A 26,113-nucleotide genomic window follows, 5' to 3' on the forward strand; every position below is an offset into this window, starting at 1 on the left:
ATTTCTTCACCCAGTGTGCTACTCGCTGCTGTGCAGAGGACCTGAGTTCCATTACCAGCTCAGGTATTTTGTTCCCTGGGTCGGCCAGGGCTGGGGATGCTGCAGAAGCTGTGTTCACAGCCCCTGGTGGGGGGAGGGAGCCCCGGTCATTGTGCATTAGTGCCACAAAGTGGCTGGGTTTAGGACCCCTGACTGGCAGTGTTCCTGGAAGAATTTCTGATATATAGCCCTCCCTGCCAGGCACTTTTGCTGCAATGACAATGTGAGTTGTGAGGGGACATAAAACAGGAGAGAAATCCCTGGAGAGTAGTGAATGAGCCTTCCACGGCATCATAACCCACCAAAGGGTGGTTCCAGTTGAGCTAGAAGGAGCAGGAGGAAACTGCTAACGAGAAAAAGAAAAAAAAATTGGGAAGATGGGAAAATTGATTGTCTGGTACTAATGACCTAAGCGTCACTTTTAGCTACCTGTCATTTAGTTAAGTGTCAGTCCCCTAGCCTCTTGTAAAAGAAAGTGCTTCTCCTCAGTATATATCCATGTTCTATGGGAAGCTCTGATGCTCAGTAGCAATTATTCGTTCTAGTCACTGGCATTTTCACACTTCCAATATTAGTTTCTTGTGCAGTGATGCCAAGTTTTATTTATTTATTTGATTTTAATACATATTCAAGCATTCTGTGATGACAGCTATATATGGCCCCACCATGTCAATAAAGTGGGGCCTTTGAGCTATTATAGCCCAATTTTTTATTTTTTTTTTAATTCTTTATTTATCCATTTTTCAATTGCATAAAAGTAAATTTTTTAGATATGATTACATTCATTCTGAATAATGAGAAAAAAAAGATAGGAATATAACTCTTAGTTACAGTAAATATATACTAAATCCAGTTCTATTCATATGGAAAATACAAAAACAAGCATTAGATATCATCTAATCATAATCATACCTATGTTAATTTCATCTTCCTATTTAGTGGCATTCAATATGAACAGTGGGGGGCAATGGAAATTTTAAAGGGAGTATTTAGGAAATACAGCCCAATTTACCAGGTTGTTCAAATCCTTTTTGTTTAAATGTATAAAAGTCTTGCATTGTATTATCTATTAAGGAAGTATTCTTTATCACCATACTACACTGCGAGGTCAATAAGAGCTGGCAAGCAGCAAAACTATCCAGGGAAAGTTATGCGTCTAATTTTCCTGATATTGTGTGGGACTTATACACACAAGTCTCCGCCTGAATATTCTCAGATAAAGTCAGGACTGATTTCTCTGACCAGAATTCTGCATGTAGCTTTAGCCAGAGAGCACTCAATATGTGCTCACTGGCGAAGGTTTTACCCCCTACCCCGGAACACCTTTATTGATGTCCCTTTATGTGCAAATAACTTTCATGCACATAAAAAGTTGTGTGCATAAAAGTTAGGCCTTCAGCAGGAGGAGATACTGAAAGCTTGGTTTTTGTGTGTGTAATACACAAAGGCTTTCCATATTGACCTTTTTGTTCCTATGTTCATTTCATTTGCAGTGATCCATTTTTAAGTTGTAACTGCCACACAGGTCATTCTTAATGAGGGTAATTTTCAAAGGCATTTCCATGGGTAAACTGGTTCTTAACCCACGGAAATTGCTTGTTATAAAATTCTCCACCTCATAGTTTATGTCTAAACTTACCCAAACTAAGCAGAGGCATTCCTGGTGGTGGGCTTGAGGAGAGATTTGCATTTATGCACATACTTTTGTATGTAAATTTCCTCAACAATTTCCTGAGCAGAAATTAGCAGGTGTAATTGTTTGCAGGTAGTTTTGGTGGAATAATTTTCAAAGCAAACATATGTTTGTTTGCTTTGAAATTTGATATAACTTGTGTGCATCTTTGCTGTCTCTTATGTGGGTTGTTTCAGAATTACCCCCTAAATGCGTAAGTCTTTCTTTAGCATTACTTGTTCCCAATGTCTAGCCTTACCTCATGTTTTCATTGTATATGGACTTTTTGTTAGTGTAATTGAACCTGACTGCAAAAGCTGTCCCTTGTAGCACACTAGGGGTATGCAAGCATAAAAAATTTGCTTTGTTATTTAATTTTGTTATTAGGGTGTTTTTTTCACAAATTTAATATTTATTTTGTTTTCTTTAGGTTACAAAATGAAATAAACATTAAATATAAAACACCCCAAAAATGCATTAAAAAAAATGAAACAGGGCCTCTTGAGGTTACTCATCTCCACCAACCATCTCCTCCATCTGAAAAAATGGTGGGCCAGATCCTCCACAGCCCCCACTTACTTGGTTTGGGGAGTTCTGTTGAGGCTTTGGCCCAGGCCAAAGCCTCGGCCTTATATAGGCCAAGGTCATGGTGATCTACCATGGCCTATGCCTAAGCAAAGCCTAGGCTTCGAGGCCAGGTCCCAAAGCCTCAGCCGAGGCTCGACGCCTCGGCCTAACCAAGGCCTGGGCCCCAAGCCTGACACTGGGGGTCAGGTCCCGATGCCTGGGCCTCAGCCTGGATGCAGGTCCAACGCCAGGGCCCAATCTAGAAGCCGGGTCCTGATGCCAGGTCTTCAGCCAGGACCCAGGCACAGGCTAGGAAGTTGGAGCCCAGGCCTCGGTGCATCGTCCTCTTCTGTCTTCTTCATAATAATGGCATCCATTGAGGACGTGCAGGGCTTGGGTCCAGCATTGGGTCTGGGCTGAGGCCCCGATGTCGGAACTTGCCTCCGGGCCAGGCCCCAGCATCGGTCCTGTGCCCAGGTATTGGGACATGGCCTCTGGGCTGGGCCCCGGCTTTGCACCATGGCCCCGGCTGAATCCCCAACATTGGGACCCGACTTCTGAGCTTGGCCCTGGTATCAGACCTGCACATGGGCCATGACGTTGGATCCCTGATGATAATGTTTGGGTCTCGGCAAATTCTTAGGCCTAGGCAGTGGCTCCTGTATTAGGCCGCATCTTATGTGTAGGCGAGGCCCCAACCTCTGGCCTAGGCCCAGGCTCAGGACCCAGCATCACACTTGGGCATAGGCCGAGGCCCTCTGCTTTGGGCCTCAACCTATTCTCTAGGCAAGACCCCGGTCTCGGCCCAGGGGACTGTTTTGGGGCCTTTGCTATTTAGCATATTTATAAATGATCTGGAGAAAGGGCAATGAGTGAGATGACCAGATTTGCAGATAACACAAAATTATCTACAAACCCCCTCACTATGGGCCATTTTGAATACTGGCAACCAACGGCCGGAGTGCCGATAGCCTTTGCCATTTTGAATACTGGCAACCGACGACCGGAGTGCAGGAGGTCGCTCCCGGACCCCCGCTGGACTTTTGGCAAGTCTTGTGGGGGTCAGGAGGGTCCCCCAAGACTTGCCAAAAGTCCCTGGTGGTCCAGCGGGGGTCCGGGAGCGATCTCCTGCACTCGGGCCATCGGCTGCCAGTAATCAAAATGGCGCCAATAGCCTTTGCCCTTACAATGTCACAGGGGCTACCGGTGCCATTGGTCAGCCCCTGTCACATGGTAGGAGCACAAGATGGTGCCGATGGCCATGTGACAGGGGCTGACAAATGGCACCGGTAGCCCCTGTGACATAGTAGGTCAAAGGCTATCGGCGCCATTTTGAAACCGGCAGCCGAGGGTGTGAGTGCAGGGGATGGCTCCCGGACCACCCGCTGGACCACCAGGGAGTTTTGGTAAGTCTTGGAGGGGTCAGGAGGGTGGGGGTTTGTAGTTAATTTAATTTTAGCGGGGAAACGAATATGAATTGACGTATAGAACGTATCGGGGGCCCCCTTGCTGAATGCAACGTATCTGCCCCCCCGACGAATACGAATCCCGAATGCAACGTATGGCATCCCTCTGCACATCCCTAAGGACTAGGGGGCATTCCATGAAGTTAGCAAGTAGCACATTTAAGACTAATCGGAGAAAATTCTTTTTCACACAATGCACAATAAAGCTCTGGAATTTGTTGCCAGAGGATGTGGTTAGTGCAGTTAGTGTAGTTGGGTTCAAAAAAGGTTTGGATAAGTTCTTGGAGGAGAAGTCCATTAACAGCTATTAATCAAATTTACTTAGGGAATAGCCACTGCTATTAATTTCATCAGTAACATGGGTCTTCTTAGTGTTTGGGTAATTGCCAGGTTCTTGTGGCCTGGTTTGGCCTCTGTTGGAAACAGGATGCTGGGCTTGATGGACCCTTGGTCTGACCCAGCATGGCAATTTCTTATGTTCTTATGAAGTTGCCATACTGGGTCAGACCAAGCCCAGCATCCTGTTTCCAACAGTGGCCAATGCAGGCTACAAGTACTTGGCAAGTACCCAAACACTAAGTAGATCCCATGCTCCTGATGCCAATAATAGCAGTGGCTATTCCCTAAGTCAGCATGATCAATAGCAGTTAATGGACTTCTCCTCCAAGAACATATCCAAACTTTTTATAAACCCAGCATAACAAACATAAGAACCCTTTATTCCACAACTATAAAGCAGTGAAAAAATACAAAGTCCTCTATTCCCGCCTCTGCCCCCCACCCAACCCATCCCCCAAGTTTCTCTAGTGTTTATCTGTACAAGATTGTGTTTTGATTACAATAATAATAATAGTAATAATAATAAAAAACAGATTAACCATAAACCCAGCTACACTAATTGCACTAAGCACATCCTCTGGAAGCACATTAAGCCCCCCAGAGCTTAATTGTACGTTGAGAGAAAAAGAATTTTCTCAAATTAGTTTTAAATGTGCCACATGCTAACTTCATGGAGTGCCCCCTAGTCTTTCTATTATCTGAAAGAGTAAATAACCGATTCACATTTACCTGTTCTAGACCGCTCATGATTTTAAACACCTCTATCATATTTCCCCTCAGCCGTCTCTTCTCCAAGCTGAAAAGTCCTAACCTCTTTAGTCTTTCCTCATAAGGGAGCTGTTCCATCCCCTTTATCATTTTGGTCGCCCTTCTCTGTACCTTCCCCGCTGCAACTATATCTTTTTTTGAGATGCAGCGACCAGAATTGTACCCAGTATTCAAGGTACGGTCTCACCATGAAGCAATACAGAGGCATTATGACATTTTCCATTTTATTAACCATTCCCTTTCTAATAATTCCTAACATTCTGTTTGTTTTTTGACTGCCACAGCACACTGAGCCCTAAGTTTGCAGTCCGGTCAATGACTGAATATTACTCCTAATGTTTATATTTGTGAGTCCATTAACATTATTCTTAAACAAAACTAAAATGTAAGCAACCCATTAGAAAAACTGAATGAAGTAAAATAGATCTTAGCAGATGGATAGTGTTTTTGATTTTACATGTACATACTCTTTAGAGAAGTGCAACCTTTCCCAGATTGTCTCATTTAAAAAAAAATGCTAGATTTCCTTATGGGATCTCAGGAAAATATGAAAATCACCCAATGTTTTACGTAAAATTGTTTACATCTCAAATGCCATTATTTATGCCAAAATGGTAAAGTATTTTTTTCAAGTTGAAAAGTACTGTATATACTCATGTATAAGTCAAGAAATTTATGCCAGAAAATTGGCACAAAAAAAGTAGGTCGACTTATACATGCATATTATCCATTTTTCTGTGTATACTATAACGTTCCTGAGGTATGCACATACATATGTGCCAGCCACCGAAACGGAGTGGAGCTAGCCTCATAAGTTAAGCGGCTAACTCTGATATTAGCAGTTAGCTGCTTAACTGATGTGGCTAACTCTGGTTGTGCTGCTGACCTGCCCTAAAGTTAGTGCGCCGCATGACTTTTTTTTTTAATACGGACGTGGCTTTTCTTGAATTCTTATCTTCCAGATAGAGTGCTCATTTTAAACCTTGACTTATATACAGGTCAATGGATTTTGGTCTCAAAATCGCCTATCGACTTATACATTAGATCAATTTATACACGAGTTTATATGGTAATTGTTGAAACGAGTAGATGTAGTGCATACAGGGATTATATTAGCCTAAAACATTGTGAATGCTACCATAGCTAGTTTGATTGTAAAGTGTAAGGTCATTTAAATAAATGCTCCTGTAGCTGATATATATAATTAAGCTGAAATCTTACTGAGTTTGAGGAGCTATATGTGCTGCCCCACAGTTGAGCAGATTAAATGGGCAGCATGTTAATGAGAATTAAATGAGTTGAGGTAGTATATCTGTATTCCCACCCTCTGGTGCAGATGATATGCAGTTTGTTGTATTTTTGCATAGATGTGGAGTATTGCTTAGTGAATAAAAGAAAAGCTTGAACTGATGTGTTTGACATTCAGAAGGTATTATTAAATCTGCAGGCAATTTTCAAGTGTTTGTCATCAAACCTGTTATTTCCTTTGTCCTCTGGCTTATCTTACAACACACATTTCCATGATTTGTAACTTGAATGTTTGAGGTACTATTGAAGACACTCGGTAGAAACCTGCGATCTTTACTTTTAAATAAAAAGGGTAATAAAGGAACTTATTACTAAGCCGCAATGAAATGGCGCTGGAAGTGTCGTTTTACCACGGGTAACAACCTTGCCGTTTCGCAGTTTAATAAATCCCACTGAGTTTTTCCTCGCATTGCCAGAGCTGGGAAACTCCCGCCTACAGCAACACATGATGGCGGCCTCCCATCCTGGGGTCGCCTTCTTAAAGGGGCTGAAAATCCCTGTAACATACCTCTTCACCCCTCTGCCAAAACGTCCTGATGCACTGTGGGTACAAGTTATAGTCCCCGGGCTTCACCCCTTATGGGCATATAAATATTCAAAATCATCAGCAAGACTAAACCCTGCCGCTTAATAGATAATAACCTTCCCCCATCTTAAAACTCAGTACTTTTTCAAAATATTTCAGAAAGCCCCCTAGTGATTGCCCCCCAGCTTACATCAGAAACCCGGGGGTCGAAGAAGGAGCAAGAGTCACTCCCCCCTACCTTGCTTGCACCATCTTTCAAAAGGGCACCAGCTGACCCATGGCTCCCCCTGTGCTCTGCATGCTCGGGGGAAAGAAAAATATGAATAAGGTAAGCTGGGAGTGTCTGGGGATTGGGGGGGGGGAGCCTACTTGGGGGGTTGACATATTTTGAAACGGGGCAGGGCCAGGAGACAGGGCTTAATAGGAGCAACATTTTTCAATATGTACCCGGTTGTAGGCAGGAACCTGGGGATTATACTTTGCCCTTACAGGCTATCAAGTAATTTTAGAGGGTCAGTGAGGGGTTTGCTATAGGGGCTGGGAGCCTTTTTAAGATGGCAGTTCAGTAGCATCGCCAGGCACATTAGCCTGGAAATGCTTTCAGGTACAGAGGTGAGGGAGAAGTTAGCTACATCTTTTGAGTAGCGCAGTAAACACAGATATTTTGTAAGCTGCGCTACTGGTTGGCATAACAGTGAGCTGCTTTGCATTCATTTGCATGTGACACAGCTCATGATTTGTTGCCTGGGAAATAATGCAGGAACATTTGCGATGAATGCAAATTTTGCATGTTATTTCCCTAAAACACACACTAACATGCTTTCCAGTGCAGTAAATACCATTTATCATAGACAAACGCATTATCACAGCTTAGTAAATACAATTCTATAAAAAGAAAGCTTAGTGAATTAAGCCAGAAATGTTCCTTTTCCCATGTAATTTATGATTTTCTAGTGATGTACTGAAGAAACCTAGCAGCAAAAAAAAAAAAAAGAGGAAGTAGCTTGAGGCTATAAATCTAGTCACAAATAATTTCATTCAAGAGCTACAAAATAGACATTTATTTCCTTTACATGCTGTACTTTATCCATGCTATGGACTGGCAGGTTGGAATCCCCCGCAGAAGCGATACAGGTCTGCAAGGCAGGGCTAGAGCTGGCCTTCTGCCTAACCAGCCCCCTCCCCTGCAGGTTGAGCCCTTGGGTTCTGGGGACCAATAGGACTTGTCTCCTGCTGAATATCATGGCTAGGCACGGACCGGGAGGTGTGGGCAGGCGCAGGCTGGAAGCTGGGGTCAGACTCAGATTGAGAGCTGGATATAGGTATTTGCTGAGAGCTAGATACAGGTTCTGGTTGAGAGCCGGATACAGGTACCGGCTGAGGCTGGGTACAGAGCACAGCCTGGGGCTGGATACAGAGCACAAGCTGGGGCTTAAGACACAAAGCACAGGCTGGGTCTTGAACACAGAACACAGGCTGGGGCTCGATCCAGAGCACAGGCTGGAGGCTGGGCAGGAGAAGGACAGGACTGGACAAGGACTAGATAAGACACAGACAAGGACAAGAAAGAACAGAAAACACAGAAGGCCCGGAGGCCACAGACTAGGCAAGGATAAATAGAGAAGGCAGAATAAGAAGGTAAGACTGGCCAGGTCAGAGAGGCACTGAAGGCACTGGACAGGCTGGGTTATATAGAGCTAAGGCTTGTAATCAGAGAGGGGGGTGACTGGCAAGGTAATGAGGAAAGCTCGCTGAGGAAGCCTGGTATTCATTTTCAAAAGTATTTACACATGTAAAACTGGGTTTTATGCACATAAATGGACTTTTGCAAAACTGCTACAATATGTGCTACTTTTAAGCACATGTCTTTGAAAATTCACTCCTCTGGTTCTGTAAAGTAATGAGAGTTATAAATAGGGAGCATAACTGGCATATATATGTGCATATAAATTAGTAACATAAATAAATATATGGCCATGCGCTCATCTACGATAGTAATTCATAACCTGTGCGTATCATAAAATAGGTGTATCTTTACTTCGGAACATACACATGTATGTATGTGCGAATACATGAAAGTATTGCATTGAAAGTATTTTTGAACATGCATATTCTTCCCTACCTATTTTAAAAGTATACTCGCATATATTTTACATGTGAAAATGAAGTGAGACTTACGTAGAAATCGATTTACACCCATTAGTCAACATATTTTAAAACGTGTGTAATCGAAATTTAAGTAGTTGACCAATTATTCCACCAGTTTGCCCAGTCCTTCTCTAGATCATTGAGACCCTCCTGATTCTTCAGCCTGAACTCCCCCCCAGGGAAGGGGGAGAGAATAGGGGAGGTGCTTGAGAACATTGCAAAGGCGTAAGAAGGGTCGCAGCCTTCAGACAAGTGAACAATGATCTGGCAAGGGATGCAACGGATGGCAGATCCTGGCTTGGGCAGAAGCTCCCAGCGGATCTTCTTACCGTAACAGGGAGTGGAGGCCGATAGGCTTGCTGTATGGCGGTCTGCCTGATGCTTGCCATCCTCAGGATAGCAAAGTGGCAAGACACCTAGAGCAGGCATGGGTGACCAGCAGCGCTGTCACAGAGACACAAGAGAGCACTGTGATAATGTGCACATAGGATTTATAAGGGTAGTCTGGACTCTGGCCTTCTCTCCACAGAATCCACTTTATTATTTACAGTATAACGGAAAACAGGTAATTCAGCAGTGCTAAATCAAAAGTTACAGCAATAGACAGTCTTCTCATAGGAGCCTCCCTGTTTCCTCCTGGTCCTGCTCCCTTATTCCCCTGCTTAGGGAAACACCCTGGGACAAAAATTCGCTTCTGGGCTGTGTCTTTTAAGGGGTTCCTGATACACACTCCTTTACAAGCACCTCCCAGAGTTTGTAGATCTAGTAGGCTCAACCACCCAATTAGATTCCCTTCTCAGGCATTTAATAAGCAGCTGCAGCCATTCATATCAGTACTTTCTATGTCTTGTTTATTTGTCGTGTGTATTGTGGTGGCTGAACAGGGTGCCACAGTTGCCTAAGTTAAGGATGTACGCAAACAAAAGGTATTTTTTCAAAATGCTGATGTATGTGCATACTATCAGTGTAAACAGTGTTTGCTTAAATGATGTAGAGGGGACACCCCTGCCCAGGATATAACCAGGGGCCCAAAGCACCTGTAATCTGGCCCTGCGTAAAGCAAGGTTTAAACTAAACGTGACTGTGCAATAAGATCTACTAATGGCACTCTGCCCATGTTGCTGTAAAAAATTACTACTGCCATGTTTTGCATCTAGAATGTACATACGGGATTTTGACTAAACATGCAACTTTATGTATATGCTTGAAATCTCTGTCCTTTCTAGAAAATAATTTCTAGATTTTGCTGTTGCTGTGAGAACAAATTCCATTGCTGTCTTAATTTTTCCTTCATTCTAATTCAATTATCCTGAAATGTAAAGTACAAATTGAACTTGACATGGCGATAGCAAGTGGGGAAATCATCATTATTGGTACCTGTGGAGGAGAGAAGGTTAATGGATCCTGAAAAGGCAAGAACAATTAGAGAATTGTCAGAATCAACTTACTTCTGCTTGTTAAGTATTGGTAGGGTTTAGTTTTTTTTTTAGTTGTATTTATTTCTCTGATCATGTGTTATTCTAGTTTATAGTAATCATATTGCTGTCAGAGATTAGTTTTTAATATATTATTGCCTTTTATGCTGTTTCACGCCTTGAGCACCTTCAGGAGAAGCCATGTGAAAAATAAAACCTTGATTGATTTATTATTTTGGGAGAACTTTTATTTTCTATTCTTAAAAGTCTGACCTAGTAGAATTTACTTCAGAAATGAACATAAACAAATGATAGAATAAGTTTAAGAGCCACACATAAGGATAAGTGGAAAACATCTACTGGTTCAAATCCCAGCCAAGGTAGCCTAAATGGAAATGAGATGGTAGACTCAGTCCAGTTCCAAGTAGGGTCGGCAACTGCTTGGTTTTGGACCAGACAGCCAGGTTTTCAGGCATGCTGTGCAGCATCCAGTCAAAAATACCAACTAGATGCTAAAGGTCTGATTTTGCAGGTGGCTCCTCCTCTCCCCTACAGTCTCCTAGTTACAGGAGAGAAAGGCAGGGTCAGAGCCTCTCGGAGGGAGAGGTATGTTATATTCCTATCCCCACCTCTTTTCTTATGCTGTGGAGCTCAAGATTTGGTGAGAGAATTAACAGTGGTAGGACCACTTGCCAAAAATGATCATAACATGATGAGATTTGAATTAATGACAGGAAGGGGGACAATGAGTAAATCCACGGTTCTAGCACTAAACATTCAAAAGGGAAACTGATAAAATGAGAAAACCCTGGCACCACTTGTCCATAGCCTTTATCATGGACCTCCCTATCTGTAATGGCGCCACCATGATTTGAGTGGTGATTGACCAATTCTCGAAGATGGCACACTTCACTCCATTACCAGGCTTTCCTTCTGCTCCAGAGTTTGTGCATCCCTTCACTTTCACCTACATGGCCTACCAAAGCGTATACTATAGGATAGAGGAATTCTGTTCACCGTGAAGTACTGGCACTCTGCAAACAATTTGGTATAATTATCAAGGGCCAAATTATCCCTTAGTAATCACATCAATGCAGCCACCAGCTCCTCCCCTTTCCATCTGGTCTATGGGAAACAACCTCTGCCTCCTCTGCCACTACCTGTGTCAGTTCCTTCATCAGCGGCTCAACTCGCCTCCTAGGAATTGCATAAAATATGGGAACAGACCAATCAGTTGATCAAGAAAGCCACTGCCCAAGCCAAGAAGATGACAAATGCCTGAAGAAGGCCAGCTCCTCAGTTCAAGGTGGGAGAGAAGGTTTGGCTGAGTACCCAGCACCGGCGCTTATGACTTCCCTTGATGCGCCTGTCACCACGCAGTTAAGATCCATAATGTGTTTTACATTTCCTTGCTTAAGCCAGTGGTGATTTCATGACCCTCCAGAGTCCCACCTGAAACTCAGAAAGTCAGAGACAATATAGAGGAGGTCCAAGAAGTTCTGATTTTCTGCCAGAGGGGAATAAAGGTCAAGTATTTAATCTCCTGGAAGAACTATGGCTCAGAAGAAAATTCATGGGAGCCATCCTCCAACATATTGGACACCAACCTCTTGTAGGATTTTCACCAAGAGTACCTCAGGAAACCCAGGGCCTCAGGGAATGGACTTAAGAGGAGGAGTACTGTTGTGTTTGGCAGTAGGCAGGCTACTCCCACAAACTGCTGCACTTACCTCCCCTGGCCCAGCCTGATTCGCAGTTCCTCAACAAAGTGGAACACCGCCAGCTGCCTAAGTCGCCGGATGCCGCCAGCTCCGACTCCATCCATTGGACCTTCGGCACGGCAGAAAACCACCAGCCGCCAGCCCTGACTAGATGTGCCTCTCCTTAGATGAACGTTCACCTGACATCACCTCATTTAAAGAGCCAGTGGCGGGAAAAGTCCCACAGTGCCCCTAGATGACATTACAGGTTCTGCCCTACATAGGGTCCTATTTTTCCTTCTCTCACTGACTCAGCAACAGGTCCAGCTACTTCTCAGTAGTGTGTGTTGCTTCCCTGCTTGTCTTCAGTCTTGGTCCAGCTTGTTGTTGCCTGCCTGCCCTGCCTATCTATCCCTCTCCTCCTCCTTCAGACGGATACCTGGTTTTGACTTCGGCTTAGACCCAGGATACACCTGATTGCCGCCTGCCTCTGGCCACTGCCTGGATCTTGCATTTGCCTGACTGCCGCCTGCCTCTGACCGCTGACTGGATCTCGGTTATGCCTGACATCCACCTGCCTATGACCGTAGCTAAATATAGACCTTCTCTTCTGTCATCAGTAGAGACCCTACTTAAGTCCTGCCAGCCCCAGCACCTGAAGGCTCAACACCTGCAGGTTCCTCCCTGCAGGTGGCGTCAATCTTGCCTCAGATCTTAGATGTAACATTTGCATTTGTATATCAGCAATATATTTTGCTGAAGCCATGAAAGAAGGACTATAATCTGTTTCCTCATTTGAATTTGTTTGTGACAAAATTAACAACAAGCTATAATCCCTTTTTGTGTGTGTGTGTGTATATATATATATATATATATATATATATATATATATATATATATATATACATACACACACACATAAAGAAAATAACATAATTGTATTGGTACTTAGCATATCAATTCCTGCCTTGTTTTACCTCAGTCATTGCAGTGTTTTGGTGATTTTGTTTCTAAAGCACTTTTGACTCCTGTTTCAGTAAGAAGGTGAGATAGAATTCATTTTTTTATTGTCATAAAAAATGAACTGTTATAGACTTATGTAAGTGCAGGAACTCTCTGGAGCACATTTAAGCAGCTTTTAGACAAAAAATACTGATCTATTTTTGCAGCCCTCCCATGACTTGAATATACCAAACTGACTACAATGGTAATTCTTTTGGGAGTTCAGATATCAAAATAGAAAAAAAAAAACCATAAAAAACATTATTGCAGCAAATTCTAAAATAGTAAGATTAAGAATAAAATATTATGTGCAATGAATAAATTGCTCTTCAGTGAGCAATAACATACTGTGTAATAAACTACCCTTCAAAGCAAATTATTTTAACTTTCAAGGCCTATATAAGGATCCAGTGAACTATGTAAACAAGTACACAATATAACGCTTACAGTTAGAAATACATATTGTGGAGGGGGGAATCTGGATCCAGATCCCCTCCTGTACCACCTCAGTCTGCTTTATAGGGGGCCATTAGTTGGGGCTCCTATTGTGTTATTGCCAGTAAACACAAGAAAGGTTTTGGAGGCAGTGGGCACTGTTGAGTCAGGGGTGTTAAATAAGGCCCCAGGTACCCCAGTGGAAAATCAAATGACAGCATTGTCCCCCACTAATGTAACAGAGATGAGAGACTTTACATCTTCGCTACCTACAGTGGAAAGCGGGGTCTCTGGAAGAAGCATTGCCAGGATCCCGGTACCCACAGCGGTTTCTCCCATGCACAAATTAGGAGGAACTATGATAGGAGACAATTTGGCTGAGCCTGTAACTATCAGCCCTAGATTCATCAAAATGCTATAAATGTAGCGGAAATAACGCCTGCGATTAAAAAAAAAAAAGGGGGGGGCATGGTTAGACTAATTTCCCCCTGCTACTGCATCGTACAGGTAATTTCCAAAATGTGCGATACACAAGCTAGGTAGAGAGTACATTGTACAAATCAACTCCTCTTTTACCTTTTATCATTCCAAATGACAGAAAATCTTCACTGATATCAACTTTGCTATTCGTACCTCTGACTGTGTATGTAAAAAGTGCCCCCCAATACCTACCCCACCGTCCAAACGTCACCCCAAGTTAATATTGCCCTCTATTACGGTGGTCTAAATAGTAGAGTGGCATATTTGTCCCTATAGAAAGGTGTTCTCTCTTTCTCTCACTCTCTTTCTCACACACATGTTTATGGCTTAGATTATATCTTAGCTTTGTCATTTTACCTTGGGGACCTCATCAAAATTGTCTGAATTAGAGAAAAGAATGGAGACTGTTGAATCTCAGATGTCTCCTGTAGCTAATACTGTAACTACTTTACAATCTACTGCTGTTGCTAATATCAAAGATAATTTGCTATTACATAATAAATGTGAATTGTTGGAAAACACAATAAGAGCTAGAAATCTAAGGTTGTTATATTTTCCCAAAACAAGATTATTAACATCCAGAGAGTTATTCAAGAAATATGATGTTGAAGTGTTCCAATTTGCATCTGATAAGGAACTGATACTTTCTAAATGTTGTCACTTGACAGTTATGAAGAAACATATTGGGGTAGATTTTAAAAGAAGCGCGATCAGCCTACTTTTGCTTGCGCATCAGACTCAAGCAAAAGTACGCTGGATTTTAGTAGATACGCGCGGAGCCGCGCGTATCCACTAAAATCCTGGATCGGCGCGCGCAAGGCTATCGATTTTGTATAGCCTGCGCGCGCCGAGCCGCGCTGCCTCCCCCCGTTCCCTCCAAGGCCGCTCCGAAATCGGAGCGGCCTCGGAGGGAACTTTCCTTTGCCCTCCCCTCACCTTACCCTCCCTTCCCCTACCTAACCCACCCCCCCGGCCCTGTCTACACCCCCCCCTTACCTTTGTCGGGGGATTTACGCCTCCCAGAGGGAGACGTAAATCCCCGCGCGCCAGCGGGCCTGCTGCGCGCCGGGCCGCGACCTGGGGGCGGGTACGGAGGGCGCGGCCACGCCCCCGAGCCGTAGCCACACCCCGTACCCACCCCCAAAACGCTGCCGACACGCCCCCGCAACGCCGCGCGCTCCGGCCCCGCCCCCCGACACGCCCCCCTCCGAGAACCCCGGGACGTACGCGAGTCCCGGGGCTCTGCGCGCGCCGGGAGGCCTATGTAAAATAGGCTTCCCGGCGCGCAGGGCCCTGCTCGCGTAAATCCGCCCGGTTTTGGGCGGATTTACGCGAGCAGGGCTCTGAAAATCCGCCCCATTGTTAGCAATGAGGGAGTATATGATGTCTTACTCTCATTTAAGAGTGTAGATGTCTCTGATTTTCTCCAAAGTTCTAACAATAATATATCAACATTACCCAGGCTTGATTAGTCAATAGGCACACTAGGTCTGTGCCTAGGGTGGCAAAAACGGAGGGGGGCAGCAGGGCTACCTGATGATTTGCTGCCTTTCAGCTGTGCTGAGTCTCACTCAGAACTCTATTTTCTAATCCCACTCAGGGTACAGGGAACTGGAGAGGAGCCTGCAACAGACAGAGCAAAGGGAGATTGTTTTGGGAGATTAGGAGTCTCTAAGTGGAGATCATTGAAGGGTGGGAAGAGAGGCTGGGAGATGAGAGGAGGATCAGCTGGGGAATATAAATCTGTGTGTGGGGGGGGGGTGAATAAGGGTAGGGGGCAGTGTTTGTGTGTATGTGGGAGAGAAGGGATTGATGCCAGGTGTAGAAGTGTATGTCATATTGGATGGGATGTTAGAGAGGGAATAAAAGGAGGAGCAGGACCAGAGCATTGTAAGGATGCCTCCCTATTCTCCTCCCCACCCACTGCAATTGAAATCCTCCCTCCCTTCATCTTGGATTCTATCCTCCAGATCCTGGAACCTCTCTTCCTTCCTTCCTACCTCTCCCTTCTCCCTCATATCCTGAAACCCACTCCCTAACCTTTCCTACTCCCTCCTCCTCTTCCACATCCCAGATTCCTAATCTTCCCCATCTCCCATTCTCTCCATCCCTAATCCTCTTTCCTTCTCCCCCTTTCTCCTCAACCTATGTCTGATCCTCGTCTTTTCCTTTTCCTATCCCTGAAGTCTCCTCCTTGTACGGATTCTTGAGATCACTTTTCTTTGCCCAATGCAAATAAAATAAATTATACTAATAAATATACTGTAAAGCTAATTTATTTTTATGATGTAATATAAAAGATGGAAATGCTTGCCAATTTGCTTCAGAATTTTTAAATTTTTCCACAGAATCTACCCCTCAGCTGCCTCAGGAAACTTGGGGGCTGGGCCTTAGACCCTTCTGCTCCCTGTTGTCCAACCTCAGGGAAGGGAGGGCGCGGAGAGAGGGAGTAACAGGGGTCAACAGTGTCTAGAGGGCACCAAAACCCTAACTCCATCTCTGACACTATCCACTCTTATTGTCTTTTGCCTTAGATGTAGACAAAGATTTGGTCCTTAAATAATATTTTAAATATAGGAATGAGAAATTCTATGGCCAGAAAATCCTGATGTTGCTAGAGAAACCCAAAGAAGGAGATAAAGCTTTTTGCAGTATAAACAACGAGGGCTAGATTTGGGAGCGTCTTTCTTTTTTAAATTCCCATGTAAATGCATTATTACTTTTCAAGGGAATAAATACATTTATTTTTATTGACCCAGCTCATTTAAATACATTTCTTATAGATACAACTGTTATTTCTTCAAATAGTTAAAGGCTTCAGGAGTTCTGGAAAATAAATAATGTTTATTGGTATGGTTTCTTTTTCTTTTCTTTGTTTTTTTTTTCCTTTTATGTTACCTATAATGTCCCCTCCCCCCTTGACTGAGGACTTTATTTTCATATCATAATGTGACGCTATAGATATTTTTCTTCTTTTATGTATGCATATTGTGTTTCAAAATATTATTTAATAATTTTATGTAAAATGATTACATTTCAATAAAAAATAATTAAATTAAAAAAAAAGAAATACGTATTGTAGCTTCAGTATTACATAGGGGGTCATTTTCTATAGCTTTCGCACGAGAAAAGGGACTTTTCGCTTGCGATAGCTAGATCGGGGCGGAGTCGGCACCGGAAGGGGAGGAGCCTGGGTGGCACTGGGGCAGATGCGGCGAAGACATCGCTGATGGCGAAAAGGTAAGGCCCCTTATCGCTGCCAGTAATGCGCCCAATAGCACCACCTTTCACGGTGGCGCTATTGGTTTGCGAAAGCCAGCAGCGATAGCACCGCAGTGGTGCGATCACTGCCGGCTTTCGCAGGCCCGCCCCCCCGCTTTGCCCACCGGTACCGCGTGATTCACTAAGGCCTGCGATTTTAGAAAATCCAGGCCATAGTGGTCCAGTCAGACCATAGGTGTAATGTGTAAATTGTTGACCGCATTGTTTTGTATTTATGCCGTTTTTTTATGTAATTAAGAGTGTTATGCTGTTCTCCACACGATCATGAATTGGGGTTCGTCAGTCATTTTATAACATACACACATATATGTTTGCATGTTATAAAATAGCCTGACAGCACACATATGTGTGTGCGGTTTTAAGTGGATGTGTGCCTATGCGCATAAACACAGTTTCTGCCGCCTAAGTGGGGGGATTTTAATAGACACGCGTGCCGATGGCATTACCAGTTTTACTAGTAGGTCCCCAATTCGCCCAGGCAAGGAATAGGACTTTGAAACCTTCCTAGTTTAATAGCCTCCTTTCTCCCCTGTTACCCCAAACCTTAATACCCAATCGATTTATCTATTTGTCTTTATTTTATAGCTTGCACATCATCCATAGCAGTAGTAAAGTTACGTGGCAGGGGACCCCCAACACATGCCTGTGCGCATAAGTGTTTCCATGCTAATTTCAATGTGAAATCCAGGAACGCCCATGCCCCTCCAATACCACACCCACACCCCGCCCCTTTTTGGGAACTTTTCATTTGTGCTTGTAGAGGCACATACATGCATACTCAAGCAGCTTTTAAAATCTGCTTGGCGCTCGCCAGCCCAACTTGTGCATGTAGCTCCCAGTTTTGGCATGTGCCGGGCTTTCAAAATTCACTTTTAAATAAATAAAAATAAGTTAGCACACTGAGTCAGCATTACATAATGCTCTAATGAGACCATAAATGGCTTAGGGGTTAGCAGGGCCTGCTTACCTACTCATTCATAGAAACATAGAAGCATAGAAATGACGGCAGAAGAAGACCAAACGGCCCATCCAGTCTGCCCAGCAAGCTACGCACTTTATCCATTTTTTTTTCCCTTTTTCTCTCTCCCACCTGTTACTATTGGCTTCCAGTACCCTCCAGCCCTAATTCCCCTCCACCCCACCACCAATGTAGAGAGCAGCACCGTATCTGCATTCAAGTGAACATCCAGCTCAATTAGGGGTAGCAACTGCTGTAACAAGCAGGCCACACCCCTGCCCCATACTCTTACCCACCCCTGGTTTTTTTTTGGTTTGTTTGTTTTTTTGTTGTTTTGGTTTTTTTTTTTGGAGATGGCAGCCCTCCATCCTTCCGCTCCGTGAAGGTGGAACACCAACCACTGGCATCCCGCTCCGTGAATGCCTCTGTGGCTACTGCCGCTCCGTGCAGTGTTTTGCTGCCTCCTCTTTATTCACGCCCTCTAGACTTGATGGATCCACAGTGTTTATCCCACGCCCCTTTGAAGTCCTTCACAGTGGTGAAGTCTAAAACTGTGAAGTCTAAAACTTCCTCCATTCATGGTCAAGGAGAGAGTTGTGAAGGCAGGATTTGAAACCAAAGGCTTCAGGTATCCCAACTTTGTGTGCTAATCTCTGTACTACACTGCTATTCATATACAGAAGGTAGACTGTGTTCCTGGCCAATGCTGTCTTCAGTATGGTGTTTGCAGTGGGACTAGATCAGACATCAGGTGTAAGGGTAGATATTTGAAGGTTTCTGTAATAGGCCCCTCCCTTTCTCCAGAAAGAATATTTTTGGTTCTTTAGGCCTCTCCATTTAGGACATGTGCTGCAGACTCTGATTTTTTTGTGTGCACTGTTCAGAAACCCCCGGAGGCACTTTTACAACAGTGGGGATCCTGGCCTTTTGCATGAGATGCACATTTATGCTTTCCAAAGTAGCAATAATTTATCATCATCTTTGTTTTTGCTTTTTCACGTAACTCACACTTTGGATTTTACAGTATATTTTCTACCATGCTTAGATTAGTGCGAAAAACATGTTTTTTTCCTTTCTGTATAGCTACTATGTGTTATTAACTAAGAATAAGAAAAGAGGCATAGTTTCAGGAATGCTTCCCAACACAGATTTGTAGAAGGGGTCTGGGTGGGGGTGTAGCTGTGAGAGGGGGCAAAGTTTTTAATGAGGGTATTTGTGGGAAATGGAAGGTATGAGTTTATGAGGGGGATATAGATGAGGTATGGGGGCTAACTGGGATTGTGTGGAATGAGTGAGTGTGGGTGGTAGAGTTGTGTGTTTGGCGATATGGTGATGTGTATGTGGGAGAATATGAGGCAGTGAGTAGTGTGGGTGTGTGAGTTGGGGTTTCTGGGGAGATATCAATATATGTGTTTTTGTGTGGATGGGAATTGTATGGGGATTGTGGGTGAGTTTTATGGGGGATATAGCTGTGTGTTTGTAGGTAGTGGATATGGTTTTGAGGGCGTGGGTGCTTATGGGTGACGGTTGTGTGGGAAGGTTGTGTGTAAGCTAGATGTGTGTGGAGAGATTGTATGCTTGGGGTATAGATATGTATGTATATGTGGAAGAGGGTGTAAATGGGTGTGGTAGGTGTCAGTGTGTGTTGGAGATAAATATATGTGTTTGGATAGGTTTGTATGGGGAGGATCTGTGGGAAGAGAATGTAGCTGTGTGTGGGTGTGTGTATGAGGGGGAATGTAAGGGGCAAGGGTGTTTGTGAATACTTGGGAATTGACTTTTTGTGCCATCCTTTGCCAGTTGCTTTAGTTATTTCCCCTGTCTCTCTCTCTCTCTGCCTATGTACTCTGTGTTAAAAATGTTGGAAGGGTGAGAGGGAGCGGGCAGTATTTGAAATGGAGCATTGGTCAGCATTCTCACAGTTTGATCAGCCCTTCCTTGTAATAGTTGTCAGTTCTAGTTATCACACTGGAGGGAAAAAATACTGTGGTCTGTGGAAAAATTCTGCGGGAAGATATATATTGGGCAAATGGCTCAAAAAATTGCATGATAGCCACCATCCTGGGTTACCATCCTCTTAAAGGGCCATGCACCCTGAAATAGCCTCCCCAAGTGTGCAAGATCCTCCCAGGGTTCTTGAGAGACCCCCATCCATTCCCATGCTGCCTCTACAGGCCCAGAAGTAGAACAAGTGAAATAAATAAATGTAAACATCAAAAGGAGACGCCTTGCTCCCCCATCCAAACCCCCCTTTTAAAAAAAAAATCAAACCTCCCCAAAGTAGCAGGCTAACAGCCTGCCCCAAAGCCCCTTACCTACCGTAGCCTACCCACCCCCCAGCCATACCTGACGATTTAGTAGGTCCCAGAGCATCTCCTAGAATTTAAGCCAGCCACCATCATTTATCAAAATGATGCTGTCTGGCCTTTGCCCTGTCACGTGTTAGAGCTAAAGACTGGATAGTGCCATTTTGGAATTAGCAATTTAGCAGGCCCGAATCCTAGGGTGTGCTGCTGGACCCATTAAACCACCAAAGCCCCAGTAGACTACCAGGTATTGCTGAGGGAGGATGAGTTAAATTGGGTAGGGGGATCTGGGAAGGCTGTCAGTCTGCTACTTAGGGGGGAGGTTGGATCTGGCAGTTGACTTTTGTGGAAAAGGAGGGGGTTTGTCTTGGGGAAGACATCACTGCATAATCTTACTTTTTTTTTATCACTTATTCCACTTATGGGCCACCTCTAGAGGCAGCAGGGGTGGAGTGAGCGGGGTCTGTCAAGGAGGATCTTGCACACTTGGGAAAGGAAGAGCTATTTCAGGCCGGCGTGGCCCTTTAAACAGCAATCCCAAAGCTTGTTGCCATCCCAACACTCCAGCGAAAGTTAGCTACAACTTCAGAGTTGTAGCTGTCTTTTTGAAAAATCACTAAAATCACAAAGCTCTCAGCGTCTTTTTCAGTTGTGAACTACCGGTTCACAAATCCACCCGATAGTGAAGTAAAATGGGCCTGTTTTGAGCTGGTATCCAAGTTCACAGTAACTAAGGCAGTCTCTTCTGGGAACCTCTCTTTCTGTTTTCTCAGTCCTTGTAATGTGGCTCTACTTAAATTCTTGAAAGAAATTATTACACCATCATTGATAATTATCATCAGTTTATCTTTAATGGAAGGATTCATCCTCACTCTGCTGAAAAAGGCCTCTGTTAGAATGTTATTCAAGCAATCTGGCCAAGATTGTGCTGATGTTTCCAACTACCGCCCGATCTCATCACTATCATTCCTTACAAAGATCTTGGAGTTTTGGTTTTAAAGTAATTAAATGATTTTGCTAAAAGTAATCAAGTATTGGATCATTATCGGTTTGGTTTCAGACAATGACTCAGCAATGACACCTTGTTGCTTTCATCCTTAGATGATGTCAGGCACAACTCTGATGGATGATAAAAATATATCCTTGTCCTCCTTGATATTTCTGCCACCTTTGGTACCATCAATCATATGATTCTTTTGTATAGTCTGAGAGATTTAGGAATTGCCAGTGTTTAAGTCCTACCTTTCTAACCAATTCCAACAGATAAGAATTGGAACTAAAACTTCAGCATGGCGCTCTATACAAGGGGTGGACAATTACAGTCCTCAAGAACCACAAACAGGCCAGGTTTTCAGGATACTGAGGGAGATTACATACACAGTTGGAGGTAAGAAGAGCAAAGTTGACATCACTGAAGATTTTCTGCTATTTGAATCGATGAAAGATGCAAGAGGAGTTGATTTGTATAATGCACTGTCTAGTTGTTGAAGTTAGGTAGAGAGTGCATTGTACAATTCAACTACTCTTGTCCCTTTCATCGATTCAAACAGCAGAAAATCTTCAGTGATGTCAACTTTGCTGTTCATATCTCCTACTATTTTTGTAAACCACCACCACCACCACCCCCTTCCCCTCCAAACCCCACACCAAGTTAAAAGTGCCCAGGGGCAGAATGCAGGAAAATATCAGCCAGGTGGATTTTTTCAAAATCGGCCCACAGGATATCTGTCTGATTCCCTTGTGTGTTTTCCTTGCAGCATGTGTTTTAATAGTTCCCAAAAGCACGCCAAACTGACCCTTCATAGTTACATCATGTGACTGGAGCCTGGCAGAATTGAGTCAAAAAATCTCCAAATAATTTCACATTTTTCCTAAATAGTTTAGTAAAAGATCCCACCTAGACCAAGGGTAAGCAAACAGCTGTGTGCCCTCTTCCATCCATGCAATTGGTTGCCATCAGCCCCCAAGTCTAGTTACATCTCTCATAATTATATCTTGGACTCCTGGTTTGGTATTAAAGTCTCCAGGCAACCAATCAGCTCTTGAAGCAGTTGCCAAGTAATGTGACAACCACGCTGCCAGCCAGTATCAGACACACACATAGATTCTCAGACACAAACACCCATACACACTCATATACCCATTTTGTGTCCGAGAGAGAGTGTGTGTCTGTGTCTCTTTCGGACACAAAGACACTCACACACACACTCTCACTCTGTGTATGGGTGTGTCATAGAGAATGTGAGTGAGGAAGTCTTTCTGTGTCACAGAGAGTGAGACTCACACTCTCTCTTGTTCTCTCTCGCTCTCTCACACACATTCCATCATTGTGCTGCTGTTCATATGCTCACACAATGAGTGCCCCCCACTCCAGTTCTACAACATTATTATCTAAAAAGTTTCTGTTTGCTGCCAGTCTTTCCCCAGCAGCCCTCTCCCTTTCCCATTCCTGCCCCTTTTTGGCACCCCCATTTCAGGAGATCCATAGCTAGCTGACCCTTTCAGGAGAAACTTCCAGACTACAGAAGCCTCCCCATCACTGCATAGGTGTTATGTTTTGTAGGAAATTGTGAACCCCGTGCTGAGATGAGAGATGTCTCCGCCCACAGGGAGGAGCCCCATGAGCCTCACCGTCGGTGGGCATGGTCTCAGCGACGTAGGACACAGCTATGAGAGAACTTTATTAGAGAGAAAAGATAAGGCATAACCTGAGGAGCAGGATATGCAATAATACAGTTCTTGAGCACAATGATATACCCAAGGTGGTACTGTAGATGAGAAGTCTGGTAGAGGCCCACAGTGCAGGGTACACCAGGAGGTTCGTGAAGGCTGGTGGAGATACCTCAGAAGTGCAGATCTGGTAGTGGCCCGCAGCGCGGGGTATGCCGAGGATGACTGTACTGTAGGTGACGAGGTAGATGAGGTCTTGAAATGCAGGAACCAAACAGAGGATCTTGAGTAGCTGCAACGATACCCTGTAGCTCAGGATATGTAGCAGCGATAATACTGAAGAACGGTAGTGGCTCGAGGCACGGGGTACACCATGGAGACTTCAGCAATGTTGGTATCGTAGGAAACTGAAGAAGGTACTCACACAAGGAAGTCCCAGGAGAGAGACCCGAGAAGCTGGTCAGGTGAAGTCCAAGGCAGGAAGGCCCTCTGAGGAGTGGATAGACAAGACGCGGAAGGGCCCCTGTGGAGTGGTTACCCAAAGCGTCCAATGCACGAGGAAAAACTGGAACAGTGGACCGGTCAGCTTAAGTACACCAGCGGGTTGATGTCATCGGGAGGGGATGTCCTGAGGTTATTGCCATGACGTATACAAAAGCAGGCCCTGCATGTGCGCCTAGGTGATTCCGGAAGTAAGATGGCGGTCGGCAGCGCCCACACCGTCCCGGGGACACCGGGGAGGTCGGCGTTGGTTGGCTGAGGCCGCCACTCTTCCAATGATTGATGGTGCATGGAAAAAAGAGGTGAGCGTGAGAGGTCATAGTCGCCTGCGACCGACAGGCACAACAATAGGCACTTTCTCTTGGCTCACCCATCCATTTTTCTGATTGTTGCTTGCCTCAACTTCTCCATAATCCCCACACACACACACACACACACAAACACATGCATCCCGGTGTATTCCCATTGTCTAAGTGCTACAGAATCTGCTGCTCTTATGGTTCCCCAGGCTTTACACTGCCTACCTACTTTAAAGGATGGGGAGGGAGGGGATTCCTCTAGGGCTTAAAAAAGAAAAATAAAGCCCTGTCCAAGACTGAGGAGACCCAAAGTAGCACAGCTGCAATACCCTACTTTCCCATATGGATCCAATGCAGCCAGGAATGGTGCAAGGGTATTAGGCATCTTAGATAAAGCTAACAGCCATGTATCCCCACCCCCAATCCCTCCCTCCTCACACACAATTAAACATTATACATTTATAATAGTTTTTAGATTAAAAAGCCATTCAAAGTACAGTCTTAGGAGGTAAAAGTATCACTAACAGCATGTACATTATATTTACATGCAGAACTGTGATGCCAACCAGAAAACCCTGCAAAATAAAAATTAAAGAGACACTTGGATCCCATATTGCATATGGTGGATATGGGTTTGGCTCTCAGAAAGCCTTGGGTAAACTGAATTGCAATTAAAATATAGTAAACATCCATTAAAAAAACAGCAATAACAGCCAGAACTCAAATAATGACAGCTCTACCTATGAAAAGACAATGCTACAAATATTACACCAGACCATAAAACAACAGAACAAGCTAAGCTGCTATAGATCCCTACACAGAAGCTAAATGCTAGCAGAATACCTCACCTCTGTCACACATGCAGAACACAGATCAACTCTCACAAAATACAGAATAAAGAGACCGTAAAGTATAAATAGAAATGTGCAGTCAAAAAATGAATTGGAAACCACAACAAGCTAGATCCTATATGCAGTGCAACAATGGAAAAAGAGAAAGATTATCATTCCTCATAAAATATCAAGAAATATAAATCAGCAATAGTAAAGCCATACAAATAAAAATGATAAATATTACAAAACAGCTGAATATCTAATAATTAAACTTATTTAAAACTTTTAAAAATTTCCCAAAAACCAATAAAATATTTTAAAACAGCAGACACATCAGATTACTAACAAGATTTTTTTAATTCTCCCTTTCTATACTTTTCAATCACCCTGAGATTGTTCTGGATTAGTGGGGGTGAGGGAGTGCACAAACTTCCTCTTCCTTCACACACATGCTGATACACACATGTACTCCCTTGTACATGCTGACACATTCACAAACACACACACACACTCCTCACACCCAGTAATACCTATCACATACGCTCCCTCGTACCCACTGACACCTGCACACACACACACTCATGCTCCCTCACACCCAGTGATACCTATACACATATGCTCCCTCGAACCCACTGACACCTGCATACATATACACACACGTTCCCTTGCACCCACTGACACACACACACACATACATATCCTCCCTTGTGCTGACTGATACCTACACACACACACTCCCTCGCGCCTATTGACAGCTACTCATACACACACACACACGCTCCCTCGCACCCATTGACGACTACACACATGATCCCTTACACCCAACACACACATGCTTCCTCGTACCCACTGACCTCTACACACTCCCTTACACATGACACCTACACACACATGCTCTCTCGCACACGACACCTACACACACATGTTCCCTCGCACCCACTGACACCTATACACTTCCTTGCTCCCACTGATACTTATACACACATGCTGCCTTGCACCCACTGACACATATACACACCCTCCCTTGTTCCCACAGACACATACATACGCACACATGCTCCCTTAGATCTACTGCAACACAAACACACATGCTGACACCTACGCACACTTGCCGGTTCTCTTGCATACTCCCACTCTCTTTCTTCTCCCTTGCTGCCTTTCAATATGTAAAAAAAATTATACTTACATGAATGTTCAGGCGGTTTGCAAGCAGGGTTATAAGCTGATGGCCCTGGTATGGGATGAGATAGGCATGCCCGATACAGGGGGTGGGGTTATTTTTGCCACAGCCTCAATATAAGGGGGCCATCAGCAGAAATCGGTGAGAAGTGTTCAACCATATTAAAGCAGCAGCAGGATGTCTGCTGGCTGCCTTCCTTGGCAAAGAGAGATGAGGTCA

General features: G+C 44.1%; 1 protein-coding gene across 2 annotated transcripts in view; it reads left to right on the plus strand.

The window, feature by feature from the left end:
* The window catches only part of PLCB4 (phospholipase C beta 4), an 855,807-nt gene that overhangs the window by 682,416 nt on the left and 147,278 nt on the right, over positions 1–26,113 (plus strand). The window lies entirely within an intron of this gene.

Source organism: Rhinatrema bivittatum, chromosome 3 (assembly GCF_901001135.1).
Source record: "Rhinatrema bivittatum chromosome 3, aRhiBiv1.1, whole genome shotgun sequence".
In the NCBI taxonomy this organism is placed as follows: domain Eukaryota; kingdom Metazoa; phylum Chordata; class Amphibia; order Gymnophiona; family Rhinatrematidae; genus Rhinatrema; species Rhinatrema bivittatum.